Genomic DNA, 11452 nt, shown 5'->3' on the forward strand with positions numbered 1-11452 from the left:
AAAGCCGCGCCCCCGGTCCCCCCCGCCCCCCCAGCGCCCTATGGCCGGCCCGGGGCGGGGGCTGGGCCAGCCCGGGGTTGGCCGCGCTGGGGAGGCGGCGGGGCGGCTCCTCCCCGGCCCGGGAGAGAGGGCGAGAGCCTGGAAGCCTAGCGCGCCCGCTCGAGTGGGGGCTGGGGCGGGGGCTGGGGCGGGGACGGGGGCCGGGGTGGGGGGGCGCCTTCCTAGAAACCCTCGCCAAATATAGTCAGCGGATAGGGGCATTCCTAGAAATGTGGCGGCGACGTCAGCCTCGACCTGGGAGCGGGGGGCACAGCCCGCGGTGCTCCAAACTCGGGGGACGGAGGAGGGGAAAAGAGTCCCCACTTCCAGTACCTCCGCAGCCCGGAGACGAAGCCGAGGCCGGGTTTCCCTCCCGAGGGGCGTGCGGGTCTTCCAAAGGCGCTTGAGGTATCCCGGAGCTGGGGGCGCATCCACTGAAGAGTCAGACCCGGTCTGCCCCCGTCTTTCGGGAACACCCAGTGCCAGTGCCAGTGCCAGCTGGCGCTTCTGGCCCTTCCCCCAATTTTCAGCACCACCCTCCCTTACACACATAACCCCCGTGAACAAACAGTAAAAGTAGGTGCAGCATCAAGCCGGGTCCCCAAGCCTCCTACACCCACCCCTGGGCGGTCCCTCACTTCCTCTGGGATGGCTGGAGCCCCTGGATCCCCAGGGTTGAAACTGCACAGACATGCCGTGTTCCCAAGAACTCCCCCGAATACCAACCCACCTTCGGGCCAGAAAATAAAGTTATGCTTCCTCCTCCCCAGTCCAATGTCACTGTTGCTGCTTCCGGGGCTAAGGGCTCTTGGAGAGGTGCTGGAAATTGGGGGTAGGGCATAAGGGTGTCCCCGCCACCTGGCAAAGATCTGGCCTCTGGCGCTGACACTCTCACCAGCCATAGCTGTAATACTTTTCATTTCCCCGCAGTAAGGGAGACGCCCACCCCAGCAGGTCATCCCCCTTCTAAAATCTGCTCCACCCACACCCCTGCCCAGGGACCCCCATATCTATCGCAGAGGTGGCCCCTCTTTCGCAAAGAGAATCCACATAACTGAGACATGACTTGTGCCTCTCCACCACCCAGCCTCTCCGCGCGAAGACGTGACTGGCCTGAACCTCGCAGGATCATAAAAAATGTATTTTGCTGTCCTCTGTTGGCCAACTCGGGTCACACAAAACATACCACCCAACCCAGCGGGCGGTCCTGATGCCACAGAGGGGTCCCAGGGACCCCAGCCAGAGAAAGCTGCACTCCTGTCCTCCAGCCCTTGGCGTCCCTGCTCAGTCCCCTTTCTTATCTTGCAGCCGGTACACAGGTCTTGCTGGTGTCCCCTTTTCCTCATTGGGCCCTAATTCCAGAAATCTGGAGAGATTCCTTCCTTGTTCTAGGGGAGGCAAGGAAGGCTGTGTTCACTCTGGACCAAGGGCACAGGGACCCCCAAAGGATGGTTTTTCCAATAGCAACTTGGAGAGGAAATGTAGCAAAAAGGCAACAGCTGATCACTGTTAATAGCAGTCCCCGTTGCCCCAGCCCCAGGAGACTAAGCACATGAAGACTACTAACTTACTGAACTGACCCATTTTCCAGATGAAAAAGACTGAGGCTAGGCCAGGCATGGCAGCTTATGCCTGTAGCCCCGGCACTTTGGGAGGCCAAGGCAGGTAGATCACTTGAGGTCAGGAGTTTGGGACCAGCCTGGACAACATGGTGAAACCCTGTCTCTACGAAAAATACAAAAAATAATCAGGTGTGGTGGTAAGCACCGGTAGTCCCAGGTACTCGGGAAGCTGAGGCAGGAGAATGGCTTGATCTTGGGAGGTGAAGGCTGCAGTGAGCCAAGATTGCGCCACTGCACTCCAGCCTGGGCAACAGAGTGAGACCCCCATCTCAAAAATAATAATAATTTAAAAAAAGACTGAGGCTTAGAGGTCAGTTGTTCATGGAACTAACACCTGCTTGCCCTCTGTGTGCCGGGCACAGAGCTGCTGCTAGTACCGCCAGAACTATGGTGGCCAACAGCACAGGTCCCTGCCCTTGAGGAACCAGACATCTGGGGGAGAGCCTTGAGTCAACAGGTGAGCACTTCGCTGCCTTCATGACCCAGGTACTGCGGCAGTGTGAGGCTGGGCTGGGGGTGTCCTACCCTGGCCCTCCCGCAGGGGTTGTCCCTTTCCAGCCTGCAGCATCCTCGCCAGCTCTTCTTGCACGGTGCATTGAAAAAGAGAGGCTGTGTCTCCCACTGCTGCATGTCACCAGCTTGGGGTCCCTGGGCACCGATTCACTTCTCTGGGCCTCTGTTTCCTCATCGGTAAAGTAGGAGTCACAAGGCCTGCCTTATAGGACTTCGTTTTTTTGGAGACAGAGTCTCACTATCGCCCAGGCTGGAGTGCAGTGGCGTAATCTCAGCTCACTGCAACCTCTACCTCCTGGGTTCAAGTGGTTCTCCTGCCTCAGCCTCTTGAGTAGCTGGGATTACAGGCGTGCACCACCACACCCAGCTGATTTTTTGTATCTTCAGTAGAGTAGTAGAGATAGGGTTTCACCATGTTGGCCTGGCTGGTCTCAAACTCCTGACCTCATGATTTGCACCCCTTGGCCTCCCAAAGGGCTGGGATTATAGGCGTGAGCTACCACACCAGGCTGCCTTATAGGACTTTTAGGGGGACTGCCTGAGACAGACACCCTGTAGGAGCACATGCAACAGTGATTGCTTGACCTTGATATTATCACCTGGAGGAGGGGATGTGTGAACTGCCAAGAAGAAAAACACTGGGGCCGGGTGCAGTGGCTCACACCTGTGATCCCAGCATTTTGGGAGGCCGAGGATCACGTGAGGTCAGGAGTTCGAGACCAGCCTGACCAACATGGCGAAACCCTGTCTCTACTAAAAATATAAAACTTAGCCAGGTGTGGTGGCATGCCTGTAGTCTCGGCTATGCGAGAGGCTGACGTGGGAGAATGGCTTAAAGCTGGAAGGCAGAGGTTGCAGTGAGCCGAGATCGCACCATTGCACTCCAGCCTGGGCAACAGAGCAAGACTGTCTCAAAATAAGAAAATGCTGGGCTCGTGGGAGGGGTGGAGTCGAGGCAGCAGGCACAGTATGTGTAAAGACCCGGCCACTCTGGGGAATGAAAATAGCTCAACAGTGTTGGCTCAGGGGCCTCCAGGTGCTGCCCCTACCCACATCTATGCCCTGAGCCACAAGATTCTGGAAGCTCACCTCATCTCTCCAATTCAGGCACCGCCTGGGCTCTGGGACACCTAGGTGAGGGCAGAAGAAAAACCAGGCCACTGAAGGCAGCCAGGGCCCAGCCTTTATCTTGCAATTGAAACCCCCTTCAGAGATGCCCCCGGATTCTTCCGAGGCCTGCCCTTGCCAGGCCTGGCTCGGCTTCCCATGACTCAAGCGAGTGGCGGCCTGAAATCCAGTTCAGCAGGGGAAGCACCGCCAGACTCCAGAAAACAACCCAATCTCAGGCTGGAAACCCCGGAGGCCCACCCTGGCCTTCTCCCAGGAAGGAGCCCCACCCGCACCCAGGTTTCTGGCCCCAGGGCAATGCCAAGGCCCCAGCTAGAACTAGGGAGCGGCCACACCAGGGAGAAGGAGCCCTGGAGCCCACAACAGGGCGAAGGAGCTGAAGCCGGGCTGAGCCTCTGGGAGAGGCCTGGACTTCAGGCTCCCAGGCCTGCAGAGAGAGGGTGAGTGCAGGCCTCACCCTGCCTGCCCGTGGGTGCTTTCCTTGGAGCCTGGAGACCGGGGACAGGAGGGCCAGCTCCCAGTTACCGCCACCTCCTGAGCCTCCCAAAATAACCCCAATGAGAAACTTCCCAAGCAAACGCACCCAAAGTATTGTGCGATCGGTTTTAAACACTTGCATTGAACAGATGTAGGCTTGTCAAACACAGACACACAAGGTTCCATTGCCATGCGATGATGGTAGCCATGGGACAGTGGTGGAATACGGGCGCTTCCAGAGGGATCTGTGGGAAAGTTGGTTTTTCGGGTTTTTTTTGTTTGTTTGTTTTTTTGTTTCTTTTTGAGACAGAGTTTCATTCTTGTTGCCCAGGCTGGAGTGCAGTGGCATGATCTCAGCTCACTGCAACTTCTGCCTCCCAGGTTCAAGTAATTCTCCTGCCTCAGCCTCCCAAGTAGCTGGGATTGCAGGCACGCACCACCACACCTGGCTAACTTTTTTTTTTGTATTTTTAGTAGAGACGGGGTTTTACCACATTGGCCAGGCCGGTCTCAAACTCCTGACCTCAAGTGATCCACCCACCTCAGCCTCCCAAAGTGCTGAGATTATAGGTGTGAGCCACTGCGCCCAGCTTGGGACACAGTTTGAAATGGTGTGATAGCTGACTTTCTCGTTCAACTCTATCAGAAGGAGGCTGTGATACCCACCCTGTGATACCTTCTGGAGAGAATGTTAAGAATCTAATCTAGGCCTGACTCAGTGGCTAACACCCATGATGGTGGAACTTCAGGCTTTGGTGGAAGGAGGACCACCTGAGGCCAAGAGCTCAAGATCAGCCTGAAAAACATGGTGAGACCCTCTATCTCTACATTAAAAAAAAAAAAAAAAAAAAAAAAGGCTGGCGCAGTGGTTAATGCCTGTAATTCCAGCACTTTAGAAGGCTAAGGTGGGTGGATCACCTGAGGTCCAGAGTTTGAGACCAGCCTGACCAACATGGAGAAACCCCGTCTCTACCAAAAACACAAAATTAGCTGGGTGTGGTGGTGCATGCCTGTAACCCAAGCTACTTGGGAGGCTGAAGCAGGAGAATTGCTTGAACCCGGGAGGCAGTGGTTGTGGTGAGTTGGGATTGCGTCATTGCACTCCAGCCTGGGTGACAAGAGCAAAATTCTGTCTCAAAAAATAAATAAATAAATAAAAAGCCAGGTGTGCTGGTGGGCACCTAGAGTCCAGCTACTTGTGAGGCTGAGGCTGGAGGATCACCTGAACCCCGGAGTTGGAGACTGCAGTGAGCTATGATGGTACCACTGCTCTCTAGCCTGGGTGACGGAGCAATATCTTGTCTCTGAAAAAAAATCTAGTCTAAAAATCTTTCTGAATACAAGGTTTTAGGTCAAGTGGCTCTTACAAGATAGATCCAAAGCCACCTAGAAACCAGAAGTGTCTTCACCCTTCCCAACCTCGGGCCCGTGACAGGGGGCAACTGGAAGGCCTTTCAGTGTGCCCTTGCCCACCTGCCTTGATAGCATCTGCCTCTCTGCAAGGAACAGCAGAAATTTGGATCAAGGGTGGTGAAGTAAAACCACACTTTCTGTGGCCCAGGCCTTCGAAGCTGAGATGTCAGGTGATGAGAGCTGCCTACCCTTCCTTAAGGCCATCCAGGGCCTTATAAAAATGTTCCAGAGGCCAGGCACAGTGGCTCAGGCCTGTAATCCCAACACTTTGGGAGGCCAATGTCAGAAGTTCGAGACCAGCCTGACCAACGTGGTGAAACCCTGTCTCTAGTAAAAATACAAATATGAGCCAGCCATGATGGCACACATCTGTAATCCCAGCTATTCAGGAGGCTGAGGCAGGAGAATTGCTGGAACTCAAGAGGCGAAGGTTGCAGTGAGCTGAGATTGTGTCACTGCACTCCAGCCTGGGCAATAGAGTGAGACTCCATGTCAAAAACAAACAAAAAAAATTCCATAGGTGCGATGGCTCATACACCTTGGGAGGCCCAGGCAGGTGGATCACTTGAGGTCAGAAGTTTGAGACCAGCCTGGACATCATGGTGAAATCCCATCTCTACTAAAAACACAAAAATTAGCTGGATATGGTGGTGGGAGCATGTAATTCCAGCTACTCAGGAGGCTGAGGCAGGAGAATCACTTCAATCTGGGAGGTGGAGGTTGCAGTGAGCTGAGATGGTACCACCGAACTCCAGCCTGGGCAATACAGCAAGACTCGGTCTCAAAAAAAAAAAAAAAAAAAAAAACATATATATATAATACCCTTGCAGAATATGTACACACACACACACACACACACACACACACACACACACACACTCTAGTCTGGGCACAGTGGCTCACTCCTGTAATCCCAGCACTTTAGTGGGCTTGAGGTATGTGGATTGCTTGAGCCTAGGAGTTCATGTCCTGACACTATGCTGGGCATTTACACCTGATACCACCTCACCATCAAAACAACCCTACGAAGCAGGAACTGTCATTTATCCCCGTTTGACAGATGAGGAAACTGAGGCCACAGCAGTGTAGTCACTTGCCCAGGCTCCTCAGTCCAGAAACTGCTAGAAGGATGCTCGGAAGCTCAGTGCGAGCTGCCAGCCCCCTCATGCTCAGCTCCATAGGTGGTGACATCCTAACAGCTTCCAAAGGCGGGGACGATGAAGACAGGATGTCGCTTGCACAAGGCCCCCTTTTGGGTACCCATACTTTTGAGCAGATGCTTCTATGTCTTTGATGTTAAGGTCTATCTGTCTGGAGCATCTTCTGCCAACCCTCTGTCCCCATGCCCTGGGCAGCTCCTCCACACCTTCCAAGCCCAGCCAGGAGCTTTTGTTAGGTCAGTGCTGTCTCTGCTCATGCCCATGTGTGTCTGTCCTTTTTTTTTTTTTTTTTTTTTTTTTGAGGCAGGGCTCCCTCCCATCGCTGGAGTGCGGTTGTGTGATCTCACCTCACTGCAGTTTTGACCTCTCAGGCTCAGGTAATCCTTCCACCTCAGCCTCTCTGACAGCTGGGACTCCAGGCATGTGCCACCACCAGCTAATTTTTTTTTGTTTTTAGTAGAGATGGGGGTATCACTCTGTTGCCCAGGCTGGTCTTGAACTCCTGGGCTCAAGCGACCCTCCTGCCTTGGCTTCCTGAAGTGCTGAGATTACAGCCTTGAGCTACTGCTCCCGGCCTCTTGTGTCTGTCCTTTTCTTACCACATCACGTTCATTAGTCCCCTGCCATTCCTCTGTGAGTTCCCTGGGGAGGCCACCCATCTCTCGTGACCAGCAGCCCTGGCACCATGCCAGGTCTGGCACATGGTGGGGCACAATGAAGATGTATTAGAAAATGAATGACAGGCAGGCAGACTGCTTGAGCCCAGGAGTTCAAGTCCAGCCTAGCCAACTTGGTGAAACCCCGTCTCTACTAAAAACATAAAAATTAGCTGGGCATAGTGGTGCATGCGTGTAATCCCAGTGATTTGGGAGGCTGAGGCAGGAGAATCTATTGAACCTGGGAGGCAGAGAGCTGCAGTGAGCCGCGATCATACCAATGTGGCACTCCAGCCTCTGTCTCAAAAAAAAAAAAAAAGAATAAAAGGAGAGGCCGGGTGCGGTGGCTCATGCCTGTAATCCTAACACTTTCGGAGGCTGAGGTGGGTGGATCACTTGAGGTCAGGCATTCAAAACCAGCCTGGCCAATGTGGTGAAACTCCATCTCTACTAAAAAAATACCAAAAAATTAGCCACGTGTGGTGGTGCACGCCTGTAATCCCAGCTACTCTGGAGGCTGAGGCAAGAGACTTGCTTGAACCTGGGACATGGAGGTTGCAGTGAGCGGACATAGCACCATTGCACTCCAATCTGGGTAATGGGGCGAGACTCTGTCTCAGGGGAAAAAAAAAAAAAGAAACTAGAGGAAGGCCAGGAACGGTAGCTCATGTCTGTAATCCCAGCACTTTGGTATTTTGGGAGGCCAAGGCAGGAGAATTGCTTGAGTACAGAAGTTCAAGACCAGCTTGGACAACATGATGAGAGCTAGTCTGTACAAAAATAAATTTTTAAAAAAGTAGCTGGGTCTGGTGGCATATGTCTGTAGTCCCAGCTACTTGAGAGGCTGAGGCTGGAGGATTGTTTGAGTCCCGGAGTTCAAGGCTGCAGTGAGCTATGATCAATCACTGTACTGCACCCTGGGTGACAGAGACTCTGTCTAAAAAAATAAAACAAGGCTGGGCAGTGGCTCACACCTGTAATTCCAGCATTTTGGAGGCCGAGGCAGGCAGATGATCTGAGGTCGGGAGTTTGAGACCAGCCTGACCAACATGGAGAAACTTCGTCTCTACTAAAAATACAAAATCAGCCTGGTGTGGTGGCAGGTGCCTGTAATCCCAGCCTCTTGGGAGGCTGAGGCAGGTTGCAGTGAGCTGAGATCGTGCCATTGCACTGCAGCCTGGGCAACAATAGTGAAACTCCATCTCAAAAATGAAACAAAACAAAAAACACTAATGTAATTCTAACGCAAATGAAAGAGTTGATCAACTTACCTATCGGCATAGCTTTTCTCTGGAAACCACATTGCTAGGGTTGTGGCACCGACTCTCAGACCAATACCAACTTAAAAATAAATGCTGTTGCATTTAAAGTTTTTTGACCAAAGGTTGCAATTGACAGCCTGCAGGCCAAGTTGAGCCCACAGATGTGTTTCATTTGGCCTGTGGAGAATTTAAAATAATAGTAATAAATTTGACTTAGTGGCCAACATTTTTAAATCAGGAAATTTCATATTTTAAAAATCCAGATTTCTGGCTGCTTCAGAAAAAAAAAAGAAACGATGATCTAAAAGATTTGGCAGCAGAGAGCCTGTGTTCCCACAGGGCCACAGAATAGTGGTATATTTGTTGGGGTATGCACGCTGCTGTCACAGACAACCCCAATCTTTCAGTGGCTTAGCACAATACATGTTTATTTCTTGCTCATTTCACCACTATCCACGGAGTAGCGGGAAGGCAGCATTCCCAGAAGACAGGGATAACATGGGGGGCATCCCAGCATCTATTCACCATACTTTTCAAAGGAAGATGGGGGGCTTGTTATTTGCGTGTTTTGAGAATTGCTACAGTTTTTGAATTTAGCAAGGCCTAAGTTTGGGGGTTTTTTACTCACAGCAAGTAAAAATCAGCTTGCTTACCTGAATTAGTAGGGCAGGGTGGAAGCAAAAAAGAAAAAAGAAACGCGGCGTGGTGGGAAACGTTCGTTGTGCGGCAGCCTGGTGATTTGCTCAGCAAAACTCAAGTTGATGTGATATAAACAACGTCTGCTGCTTCCAGGGGCCTGCCACAATATTTTCTTTTAAGTGCTACTCACGCCTGAAATACACTTCTGGTTTTGAAATGTGGTTCTCAGCCCATGTACGTCTACAAACCACCCGCTCCCTTATTAAGAGTTCCATTTTTAATTCTCAAATGTAGGTTTCCTAAGCGTATGATGTCAGCCCAGATTGGGGACCTGACGGGGCAGGGGGACGGGAGGCCTCCTTTTGGAGAAGGTCGGCGTGATGACAAGATGGGGCTTTTGCACTGGGATCTTAGCATCGTCTCCGTTTAAGTGGGCACTCCACGTTAACAACTCTGCTTCCCAGAGCCCCGAGATCTGATTACTCTTTATATTTTCTTTTTTTCTGTTGTTAACTTTGTTTTGCTGCAAAAAATAGTGACTCCAAAAGTCATAGCATCTCTTTGCCAAGGCCATGATATTAGGAAAACAATTGAGAATTTTCTCTGCAAGTGCTCCCCACCACTCACCCCACCTGTAGATACTATCAACAGCACAAGGCATGGGGAAGCCGTCACAGGGGTGTGGACTTTCTCTACATCCCAAGAAACCAGAACCAACCACACATATACACATATATGTAATGATAAATATGTGTAGTTATTTTTACAAAAACAAGATATCAAAAATTAGTTATACACTATGAGTGAGTTTGAGAGATCTGCTGTATATAGATAACAGTAGCAGACAGTGCACCTTAACATTGGTTAAGAGGGTAGATCCCATGTTAAATATTTTTACCACACACACAAAAGGACACACGAAAAGTTTTGGAGGTGATGGATGTGTTTATTACCTTGATTCTCTTCTTCTTTGAGACAGAGTCTTGCTCTGTTACCCAGGCTGGAATGCAGTGGTGCGGTCTTGGCTCACTGCAACGTCTGCCTCCCAGGTTGAAGTAATTCTTGTGCCTCGGCCTCCTGAATAATTGGGACTATGGGTGCACACCACCACACCCAGCTAATTTTTGTATTTTTAGTAGAGACGGGGTTTCACCATTTCAGCCAGGCTGGTCTTTAACTCCTGACAAATGATCCGCCTGCCTCAGCCTCCACAAGTGCTGGGATTACAAGGTAATACTTGATTCTTGATTGTGGTAAGACTATCAGCAGTTGCATGCATATGCCCAAGCTCATCAAATTATACACATTAAATATGTGCAATTTTTTGGTATGTCAATTATACCTCCAGACGTCTTTAAAAAAAAAAAACAAAAACAGGCCAGGCCTGGTGGTTCACACCTGTAATCCCAGCACTTTGGGAGGCCAAGGCGGGTGCATCACCTGAGATTGGGAGTTCAAAACCAGCCTGACCAACATGGAGAAACCCCATCTCTACTAAAATTACAAAATTAGCCAGGTGTGGTGGCACATGTCTGTAATCCCAGCTACTTGGAGGCTGAGGCAGGAGAATCACTTGAACCCAGGAGGTGGAGGTTGCGCTGAGATCACGCCATTGCACTCCAGCTTGGGCAGCAAGAAGGAAACTCCGTCTCAAAAAAAAAAAAAGAAAAGAAAAGAAAAGAAAAACCCAGACTATCAACTTTTCTCATTTAACTGTATTCATTATCATGTCAATCCGTCAATCATTCCTTAACTGGTTTCCCACCATATCACGACACAGATGGGTCAGCATTTACTGAACCGTCCTGGCTGGCTAATGTTTAAAATGTTGTCTTCAGAACAACTCCATGACACAGGAAGTGAGTGAATGTGTGTCATTCCGAATTTACAACGGGAGAAACTGAGGCACGGAGCCGTTAAAGTGGCCAGTCCAAGGCTCTCACCAGTTCCTAAGAGACGTGGGGGGCAGAGTGGAGTCAGCACTGCTCTTGCTTCATGGCTCCACAAGGTGTCACTGTTGAACTTGCTCCTGCACAGTCTCCGTTGCCCCACCTTGCTAAAAATAGGATCCTTCCCTCTCTTGCTTCAGAAGTCCTGTCAGGCTGGCTGTGGTGGTGCACACCTGTAGTCACAGCTACTTGGAAAGCTGAGGCAAGAGGATTGTTTGAGCCCAGGAGTTTGAGGCTGCAGTGAGCTATGATTGTACTACTGTACCCAGCCTGGGCAATAGAGAGTGGGACAATCTCAATCTCTAAAAAAATTAATAAATGAAAAGTTCTGTTAAACCCTATTCTGCCACTAATTAACTGTGAATAACAGGAAGGTGGGTTGGAAGGGTTTAATTCCTTCTTTCCCAGAAAGCCACAGGCTTCTTTTTTTTTTTTTTTTTTTTTTGAGACGGAGTTTCGCTCGTTACCCAGGCTGGAGTGCAATGGCACGATCTCGGCTCACCGCAACCTCCGCCTCCTGGGTTCAGACAATTCTCCTGCCTCAGCCTCCTGAGTAGCTGGGATTACAGGCACGCGCCACCATGCCCAGCTAAT

This window comes from Saimiri boliviensis, chromosome 12, assembly GCF_048565385.1.
Source record: "Saimiri boliviensis isolate mSaiBol1 chromosome 12, mSaiBol1.pri, whole genome shotgun sequence".
Classification (NCBI taxonomy): domain Eukaryota; kingdom Metazoa; phylum Chordata; class Mammalia; order Primates; family Cebidae; genus Saimiri; species Saimiri boliviensis.